A 10,908-nucleotide genomic window follows, 5' to 3' on the forward strand; every position below is an offset into this window, starting at 1 on the left:
ATTTTCTGTGTCAGTGTGGCTAGGCTATGGCATCCAGTTTTTGCTCAAACACTGATTCAGATATTGCTGTGAAAATATTTTTTAGATATGATTAACATTTTAATCAATAGATTTTAAGTAAAGCAAATTACTCTCTATAATGTGGGTGGGCCTCATCCAATCAGTTGAAGGCCTTAAAAGCAAGGACTGAGATTTCCCAAAGAAGAAGGAATTCAACCTCAAGATTGCAACATAGAAACCCTACCTGTATTAGTTTCTTAGGCCTGTCTTAACAAAATACCACAGACTAGGTGGCTTAAATAATAAAAACTTATTTTTTCACAGTTCTGGAGGCTGGAAGTCCAAGATCAAGGTTTTCCTGAGGCCTCTCTCCTTGGTTTTCAGAGAGGCTTTTTCTCACTGTGTATACACATGGCCATTTCTCTGAGTTCATGCATTCCTCGTGACTCCTCCTCTTCTTATAAAGACACAAGTCATATTAGATTAGGGCCCCACCCTTATGACCTCATTTAACCTTCATTATCGCTTAAAGGCCATATCTTCAAATATAGTTGCACTGTGGGTTAATGCTTCTACATATGAATTGTTGGGAGAGGGAAAAGAGGTGGAAACAATTCAGCCCATAACACTACCTGAGTTTCCAGCCTGCCTGGCCTGCCCTGCAGATCACAGACTCAAGACTGCAATAGCAATTTTTACCTGAATCTCCAGACTGCCAGCCTACTCTGTAGATTTCAGTCCTACCAGCCCCTACAAACACATGAGCCAATTCCTTAAAATAAATCCTTTCTCTCTCTCCTCTCTGTCTGTCTGTCTGTTTCTTTCTCTATCTCTGTTTCTCTCTGTCAGATAGATAGATAGATGAAAGATAGATGATGATGATGATAGATAGATAGATAGATAGATAGATAGATAGATAGATAAATAGATAGATGATAGACAGATGGACAGATAAGTACTATGGGATCTGTTTCTCTGGAAAACCATGACAAATACATCAGTATATCCATAAATTATCAATTCTACAAGTAATCAGTATAAAAATTATTAATAAGATATTTTACATTGTTTTTCATACTAAGTTTCTGAAATATGATTTGCAGTCTATGTTTATAGTACATCTCAGTTTGGACTGGCCACAATTTTTTTTAATGTAATTTCTTTCTTTTAACATCTTTATTGGAGTATAATTGCTTTACAATGGTGTGTTAGTTTCTGAGTTATAACAAAGTGAATCAGCTATACATATACAAATGTTCCCATATCTCTTCCCTCTTGTGTCTCCCTCTCTCCCACCCTCCATATCCCACCCCTCTAGGTGGTCACAAAGCACGGAGCGGATCTCCCTGTGCTATGTGGCTGCTTCCCACTAGCTATCTATTTTAAGTTTGGTAGTGTATATATGTCCATGCCACTCTCTCACTTTGTCACAGCTTACCCTTCCCCCTCCCCATATCCTCAGGTCCATTCTCTAGTAGGTCTGTGTCTTTATTCCCATCTTACCCCTAGGTTCTTCATGACCTTTTTTTTTTCAGATTCTATATATATGTTTTAGCATATGGTATTTTTTTTTCTCTTTCTGACATACTTCACTCTGTATGACAGACTCTAGGTTCATCCACCTCACTACAAATAATTCAATTTTGTTTCTTTATATGGCTGAGTAATATTCCATTGTATATATGTGTCACATCTTCTTTATCCATTCATCTGTTGATGGACACTTAGGTTGCTTCCATGTCCTGGCTATTGTAAATAGAGCTGCAATGAACATTGTGGTACATGAGTCTTTTTGAATTATGGTTTTCTCAGGGTATATGCCCAGAAGTGGGATTGCTGGGTCGTATGTTAGTTCTATTTGTAGTTTTTTAAGGAACCTCCATACTGTTCTCCATAGTGGCTGTATCAATTTACATTCCCACCAGCAGTGCAAGAGTGTTCCCTTTTCTCCACACCCTCTCCAGCATTTATTGTTTCTAGATTTTTTGATGATGGCCATTCTGACCGGTGTGAGATGATATCTCATTGTAGTTTTGATTTGCATTTCTCTAATGATTAATGATGTTGAGCATTCTTTCATGTGTTTGTTGGCAAGCTTTATATCTTCTTTGGAGAAATTTCTATTTAGGTCTTCTGCCCATTTTTGGATTGGGTTGCTTGTTTTTTTGATATTGAGCTGCATGAGCTGCTTGTAAATTTTGGACATTAATCCTTTGTCAGTTGCTTCATTTGAAAATATTTTCTCCCATTCTGAGGGTTGTCTTTTGGTCTTGTTTCTGGTTTCCTTTGCTGTGCAAAAGCTTTTAGGTTTCATTAGGTCCCATTTGTTTATTTTTGTTCTTATTTCCATTTCTCTAGGAGGTGGATCAAAAAGGATTTTGCTGTGATTTGTGCCATAGAGTGTTCTGCCTATGTTTTCCTCTAAGAGTTTGATAGTGTCTAGCCTTACATTTAGGTCTTTAATCCATTTTGAGTTTATTTTTGTGTATGGTGTTAGGGAGTGTTCTAATTTCATTCTTTTACATGTAGCTGTCCAGTTTTCCCAGCACCACTTACTGAATAGGCTGTCTCTTCTCCACTGTATATTCTTGCCTCCTTTATCAAAGATAAGGTGACCATATGTGCCTGGGTTTATCTCTGGGATTTCTATCCTGTTCCATTGATCTTTATTTCTGTTTTTGTGGACTGGCCACATTTCAAGTGCCTAATAGCCACATGTATCTAGTGGCTATCATATCACACAATGTGGCAGAAAGTGTGTGAAGGTATAAACCCCATTTGAACTCCACTCTTTCACTGAGGCTTAGTGAATGCTAGTCTTAATTTCCACTGTCCTAACTGGAGGACCTCTCTGAGAATAGGTGTCCTCATACATGACAGAGGGATAATAGTACCTATTTTAGAGAGTTGTTGGGAAGATCCACTGTAAAGTCTTTAATAGTGTCTGGTAAAGCGTAGAAGCTCCATAAACACCAAGCACTTTCTTTTTCCTCTTAGCCTTCATATCTCTTTTCCTATCCTCCCTCTTTAAGGAAAGGGTCTGTGTTTGTTTCATATTTGTTTCTCCAGTCTGGTATATTGGTATGTGCCCAATAAATGCTTGTGGAATTAATGCATGTTCTTTTGTTACCATCGTGGAGTATGTCAACTGTTGATTTATATTTTCTTTTAATACGTGAGTCTTAAAAATAATTTTGTAGGGCTTGCAAGTTGTGGAACTGTTGACATTGTAGTGGAGAGATGAGTCAAGTTTGAGGGAAGAACCTATTAAGCTAAAGCAAATGTGGCAGCATCACAAATAAAACCAACCAGGTGAGATGTAACACAGATACCTCTGACATAAGAGGACACCAAACTTTTAAGTTCATCACTGTATATAATTTTCCATTACTGAGTATAGATTTGACAAGTGTTAATGAGATGGGATATATTCTCATTAAAGAAAAAAATAAGAAACATATTCACACTGAGTCACAGAAAAATCTAGTGTAGGTGAAAACATTTTTCCCCTGCCAGTGAGTACATTAAGGACCTAATTCATTTGCAACAGTAAAATGTTCTTGTGATTGCCATTTCAGGAAGACCCCTGATGTATTTAGTCAGGGTTCTCTAGAGAAACAGAACAAATAGGAGGTATATAGATGGGGAAAGAGAGTTATTTATAAGGAACAAGCTCACATGATTATTAAGGCTGACAAGTCCCAAGTTCTTCAATCGGCCAGCTGGAGACTCACTAGAACTGATGATGTAGTTCCAATCTGAATACCAGCAGGCAGACCCAGGAAGAGCCGATGTTTCAATTAGAGTCTGAAAGATGCAAAAAAACTGATGCCTCAGCTCAAAGGCAGCCAGGGCAGAAGGAGTTTTCTCTCATGCAGGAAGGAGGTTAAACCTTTTGTTCATTCCAGGCCTTCAACTGATTGGATAAGACCCATCCACATTGCAGAGGACTGTCTGATTTACTCAGTCTACCAATTCAAATGTCAGTCTCATCAGTAAACACCCTCACTGACATCATCATCATCATCATCAATAATGTTTGACCAAATATCTGTGTACCCCATGACCCAGTTAAGTTGACACATGAAATTAACCATCATACCTGACAAGGTACCATATATCGGAGCTTAATATGTCAATAAAGCAAGGATGCTGAATGCTCTCTTTTTTCTCTCTGCTCTGCTTCTTCTCAGTACACTATTTTCTTTCCCTCTTCCTCATGTAAGTGGTGCACCACTATATCCATGCATTTTACCAGATACTCTTTCATATGGTCCCCATAAGAAATGAGGAGAGCCCATCAAATTGGCGACACCCTTGGGGAAGCCATTGCAGCTCAATCTGTTGTTCAACTTTGTCTATTTGAAAATTCAGTTTCCTCAGTGTCCCAGACTTGGTCAGACTTGGGAATTGTAACTTATTCAAGCTACATTCAAGAGGGTTCTGTACAAACCAGGAAAAAATATCTCTTATTAATTATAATGAGAGATATAACTGCCAAAGGGTCCTCTAGCCAAAGCATTCCTTCCTTGTAAAGTTATATCAGAAATCAAATTATAATAAAAATATTACTTAGTGAATATGAATTCAGAGTAAGTGAGGGTTGATATAAACAAGATGTTTAATGACATCAAGCAAAGAATAATGCTACAATTTCAACAATCAGCACTAGAAAGGACAAATCGCAGGAACAAATGTCTCTAGAATTCTCTGCCAAAGTGTACTTCATAGGTTCTTTGTTTTCTTCTTTCATATGCCAGGCTGACAAACTCCCTTTCTTTTCAACTTATTATTTCTTTAAAAAAATATTTAACAGGTTATAAATCAAGTCTTAATTGTTTATAAGCTATTCTGTCTCAGTAAGATAACTTCCAATTTCTGCTCTTAATTTTCTTAAGTTTTCAAAGAGAAGCTCACTCTTTGACATTCTTTTCAGTAATATCCATTTAATCTTTATAGCAATTTCGTTGTGATAATTTATTGCTGATTAATCTTTTGCTATCCTAAAATGTAATGGATTAAAGCAAGAGCCTTTTTTTTTTTTTTTTTTTTTTTTTTTTTTTTTTTTTTTTTTTACTATCACCGCTATTCTCAGCATATTCTCAATGTTATTTTCAGCTCAGGTTATTGGTATAACTGGCATTGGGATGTTTTAATATTTTTAAATGATGTTTGGGGGCTTCCAGACAATTTTTGGAAGGAGTAACTTTTCTATTTCCTACTAAACAGTCTTCTAAACATTTTTCACTCCTTACCACTCATACAGTCATATCCCTCCTGTGTTCTGACCTCTTAGAAATACAAAGAGTGACTGACTAACTGGTCTGTTAGATTACCCCATTTTAAGATGTTAATTATGGTTTAAAATAGAAGGGTACATTCTCTCTTAGATAAGATCATTCTTCAATGCCTTAAACTAAAGGAGCTGGTAGATATGAAGTACAAAAATTAAAGCAGTGTAGATAGAAAAATATTTTTGGTCTGAGAAGGAGACATTTGATTTTGAGGAATTCATTCATTCATAGGAAAACACATATTGACCCACAAGACATAATTCTTTGGTAGGAACTGTCCTTTGGTAACAGACAGCCCAGAAGATAAATTTATACTTAATAAAAGATATTTTAAATCACATTAGTCTTTAGAAAGGGTTTATAATCTTTGGGAAAATTCTCATTCTACAAATAATGTTAAATGAAGAATCACAAGGCATTGAGGCATCTAGTTTTCGACCTCATAACTTATGATACCCTTAAAGTAGCATCACTATGTTAAGGATCTCATAAGAGAAGGATCTTATAAGAGAAGGATCTCATTAGATTCCTGATACTCCTTGGTTACTAGAATGCTGAGACCTCAGAACACATTTTTTTTTCTTGTGGTTTTCCACAGAAAACCATGAAGTTCAAGAAGTTGCTTTTAACTTGCTGTGTTTATTTACTCAACAAATATTTGTTGAATGTTGCTATGTGCCAGAAACTGGCAAAGGTACAAAAGACACTGCAATGAACAGGCATGACACCTGCCCTAAGGAAACTTGAAGTATGAATAAAGGCTCTCAAGCCTGGAATTATGTTGGAAATTTCCATATGGTTCTTTTTTCTTTCTTGCTAACTAGCTAGCATTCTTTCTACAATAGTGTAATCTCATTCTTTCTCTAACTAGCTAGCATCATCTTTCTACCATAGTGTAATTGTTAAGAGAACAAATTCTAGAGGTAAAAGGCTATGATTCATAAACCAGTTCCATGAATAAAAAGAGTTTTAAAAGATTTATTGATAGATAGATGATAGATAGATAGATGCCAGAAGGAATCATAAGCAATGCTCCCATGCAAAGCAGAACTCTGACAATCGTCACTGTTAACGCCAAGATTCATTTTCTAAGAGCAATTTTTTGGTCACAACTACATTGTTTTTTCCTTAAGAAATGGTTTTCACAATATTCTTAGACAATAAACCTTAAATATTTTGTAAATTATTATATTCAACCATATTTTTCTTCTCCCTAGTGAACTGTTTGCCAGTGAAACACAGTTTCACTTTCACTATTTCAAAATGATAGTATAAAAACAGAAGTGAAAGTATGAATCATAATATAATCAGGAGTTCATGGTGAGCTATCCATTTATAACTCAGAAACCACGGGGTATTTCCAAACTGATGTCATTCATAGAAAGAATGCCATGTGTTGTGGGAGAATAAGAAAAATTACCTAGGCTAACTGGGGGCTTTAGAATGCATGTGGGATAGTCCCAGCTAATTTCTTTTTTTAATTTTATCACAAAGATCAAGCTGTATTTCAAATACTTAAATTGACGCTCACCTTGGAAATTACACGCCGGATTCTGGGTTATACTTTTTAATTCTGAAAACTTAGATGATGTACACTGAGATTTTACTTCAGAAGGCATAATACCAGTATAAATGCTTTTTTTTTAAGTTGAAGTGTAGTTGACTTACAATGTTGTGTTAATTTCTGGTGTACAGCAAAGTGAATATATCTATATTCTTTTTCATATTCTTTTCCATTATAGGTTATTACAAGATATTGAATATAGTTCTCTGTGTTCCAGTATAAATGCTTTTTATAATTCAATGTTTTATTTTCTTTAAAAAGCTGTATAAATACTAAAATTACTGTGAAATTTCTTGTAGTTGTTTTACTTATAGGACAAAATTGTAATCTCTGCTCAAATAGTTAAAATTGATTTTATTTTTGTTTTTGTTTTAGCAGGGGAGAAATAAATATAAATTTTATTTTTTCCAACTAAACAATTAAAATAGTATATTTCTTTTCTCTCCACTGTGTTGAGTTTTTTAAGAACTTAAAGAAGACTACAGTGTATGTTAAATAAATTAGTGACATTACAGAGAGGAAACATTATCCAGAAAATGCTTTCCTCTGGATTGTCTACATTTGGTTGGATAATACTTTGGCTGTGTTAGTTCTGCCATATTTGCTGCTATGTTTGCTGGTTAGTTTGTTGTTTTGACCCAGACCCTGATATCCAGTTATGAGTCTAGGCCCGCTGTATCCTTTTTCAATCAGTTGAATGTCCCTGGTTTCCCATTAGTTAATGTTCATGATATGGGGGATTCCACAGAGGTCATCCCACTCACTAACCCAGGTAACACCACTAGTTCACTGTTTGGTTTATGAGGCTCATCCATGAGCCCAGTGGTTTACCCACAATGCTCAGTCCTGCTGCCTGCTATGAACTGTTTTGCTACCCTTGATCTTTCAGTGTGGCTGCAGGTGAATCTGCCAATAGGATGGGTTGACCTCATGTGATTGAGGAACAAATTTTAAAATGTATCAGAATATTGAATTCCTCCTCATTCCATACACAAATAGGAAGAAAAAATGGATTAAATACTTAAAGGTAACCCTCAAAAGTTTTAGAAGAAAATGTAGGAGACAATCTCATAACATTGAAGTAAGGAAAGATGTCTTAAAAATTAAAAATGTTCATCAATTGTAACACATGTATGACTCTGGTGGGGCTATTGATAATGGAGGAGGCTGTGCATGTATAGGGGCAGGGAGTATATGGGATTTCTGGGTACCTTCTGCTCAATTTTACTATGAAGATAAAATTGCTCTGAAACAAAATCTTTTAAGAATAAAAAAACAAACCATTAAGTACAAACTAAAATATGAATAAATTTGATAACAGAAACATTTTAAATATCATACTTTAGATGTCATAAACAAAGTTTAAAAGGCAAGCTAGAGACAGAGAAAATACTTACAAGGCATTTGAGAAATAACTGCCATCTAGAATATATAAAAATATCCTATAAATAAGAAAAAGACAAAAAGCCCAGTAAAGAAATGAATATAAAACTTCAGTTCACAGACAAGCTCTATAGGACCAATAAAGATATGAAAAAAAAAAAGTTGTAACTTACTAATAATAGAAGCATGCAAATTAAAACAAGATACCATTTCATGTCGTCACACTGGAAAAACTTCAAAAGTTTGTTGATGACAAGTAGTGGTAAGGAAGTCGTGGAAATGGGAAATTTCAAATTCTTAATTACCCATGATTAATGAGCAGTGAAGTTTTACAATAGGGAGTATAGTTTAAATTTAAGAAGAAAAAGATTAAGAGATTGAGAGAGCAGATTGGTATAACGCTAAAAACTTTTTGCAATATCTAGCAAAGTTTGAAGGTTAGGACCCAGAAAGTCAACTTCTAAAATATAAATTCCAAAAACATCTAGTACAGGGACACAAGGATAATTCATTGCAACATTTTTTGTAATACCAAAATGTCTGCCATGGGGGAAATGGATCCTCTTAGTTTCATTTGTTTCAATACCAAGCATCCATTTTCTGCATGGAGTCTTACTACTCCCTTCTTAACATAGTTGGAAATGAGGCACTGACCATATCTCCTTGCTCCTACAGACTCCTCCCTTCATCTCCTCCCTACACTTCCCTATTCCTATGGGAAGCACTTTCTAGCTTGGAAAATTCCACACCCCCCCATCATATCTCTGGCCCAGACACTTATTTGGTCGAGGTTCATATTCTTTTTTTCTGCCTTTTCTGGAAATCTTGCCTGATTTCTCCTTCAAATTTCGGTCACTGGCAATTAATAGCCAGAAACAATATCCTGCCTCACACTTCCCCATTATCTGCTTAAATGAGGAGGAACAGAAAGATGAAAAGATATATACAGGGAGAAGAAAAAGTATGGATTAATAACTTCAAATATTATCCTACTATATTCTTATCCTAGCAAATCTTTGCCAGTCAAACCCACACACAAATTGGGGCCTAGCTCTGTGGGTGAGATGAGGAGGGAAGCATGGATATGGGGCAAAGTTCTTGACTCATCTGGAAGTTTTGACTCATACCTGGAGTAGATGTACCTTCATCCATCAATTATCTTATGCTGCCCTCATCCTCCCCACCCTAGGAGCTTGAGCTTGTCACTGGTAAGGGCAGAACATCTCCTGAGGCAAGGTATTACTGGGTGGTTGCACATAGCTGTGAAAAGAGCTGCACTGGGCAACCTAAAGACAACTGTACAAGGGAGAGGGGCTGTCAGTAAGTGCAAGCAATTTGGGTGGTCCAGCCATTCTCTTCCTTCTCAGGCAACATCCTTCTCCAAACCTCTGTGCTTAAAAAGTAAGAGGAAGCCCCCTGCTCCCATTTACAGAGGAGATAATGAGGTTGACTGCCATATTGGTGTCCAGCCCTCTTCTCACCCAACATCCAACACCAGGAGAGTGTTCTACCTCTTTTCTTCTACTCTCTGTGTCTTTCCTTTTTTAATATAATGAATAAATGAATGAATGACAAGTAAATAATTCCCCATATCTCCCATAGTTAACACATGTGAAGAATTGGATATATACTTGTCCCATTTTTTCTTTTGTTAATCACATAATTTGGGGTTTTTTTGGGGGGGGATGTTTGTTTTACATTTCAAATTGAAAGCAGTCACTGCTTATTAACTGACTAGATTACAAAACGAATCAAGGTAGACACCTTAGTTCATCCTTCTAATAAGCCTGTTGATTTGATCTTTTCTGTTGCCAGCATCTCTACCTTCTACAAAATAGATGATCTTCATCATCTTCATTCTACCTCATGGAAAAGATCATTTGAAGGGCCAGCAGAAGTTGTTTGTTTCTTGAAAGCATTGTTCAACAGTATAGATCTCGTGAATCAGATCTTCCATGCAGATGATTCCAAATTTAACAAGAGAGCCAGCAATCAATGTGTTGTCTGTCAGGGCAATTTTGTGCAATATGTGGTTCCACAATCCTCAGCATGTTAACTGAAGCCTTGCTGATCTTCACAAAGGTACCACTGAAGATATGACAATGATGAAGAAGCTGCAACACTTTTCAGACCTTTGGAGTCACACCATGGATACTGATCCTGATGATAAATGCCAGTAATGGGTTCTGCAGGTACATGGAAGTTGCCAGCTTATCTTGCCATCCTAACCATTCTTGTGTCAGTTCTGTACATCTGCCCATATTCCTTGTGATTGGGCTTACCTTTTCATATATAAGATTTGTCCTTGCCTTTCAAAACATCTTTTGGGCAAAATTCTTTCTCAGGTGCCTGATCTTGAGCTCTGTGAAATTCCTTCACTTTTTTTAGGAGTTTCAGCAGGAACCATCTTTTCTTCTCTTCTGCACCCTTCATGGTTCCAGCTGGAAAAAAGGACTACATAACCTATTTTTAGGTTTGGTTTTTTTAAAGGTTGATATTATTCACTTTACTTTGAATTTGCTTTATTTAATCTCACTGTATATTGTGAACAATCATCCCATTTGGGACATTAATATATCCCAATACATCATTTTACAGTGTGTGTGCGCATGTGTGTGTGCCTGTGCGTGCACACACATATGCCATGATTTATTCAATTCCCTACTC

The 10,908-nt window shown here is 36.2% G+C and overlaps 1 pseudogene; it reads right to left on the minus strand.

Moving 5' to 3' along the window:
- Positions 1-10,006: 10,006 nt before the first annotated feature.
- On the minus strand, positions 10,007-10,651 carry LOC101332388 (large ribosomal subunit protein uL30 pseudogene; annotated as a pseudogene).
- Between the last annotated feature and the right edge of the window lie 257 nt (positions 10,652-10,908).

Source organism: Tursiops truncatus, chromosome 4 (assembly GCF_011762595.2).
Source record: "Tursiops truncatus isolate mTurTru1 chromosome 4, mTurTru1.mat.Y, whole genome shotgun sequence".
Taxonomy (NCBI): Eukaryota; Metazoa; Chordata; class Mammalia; order Artiodactyla; family Delphinidae; genus Tursiops; species Tursiops truncatus.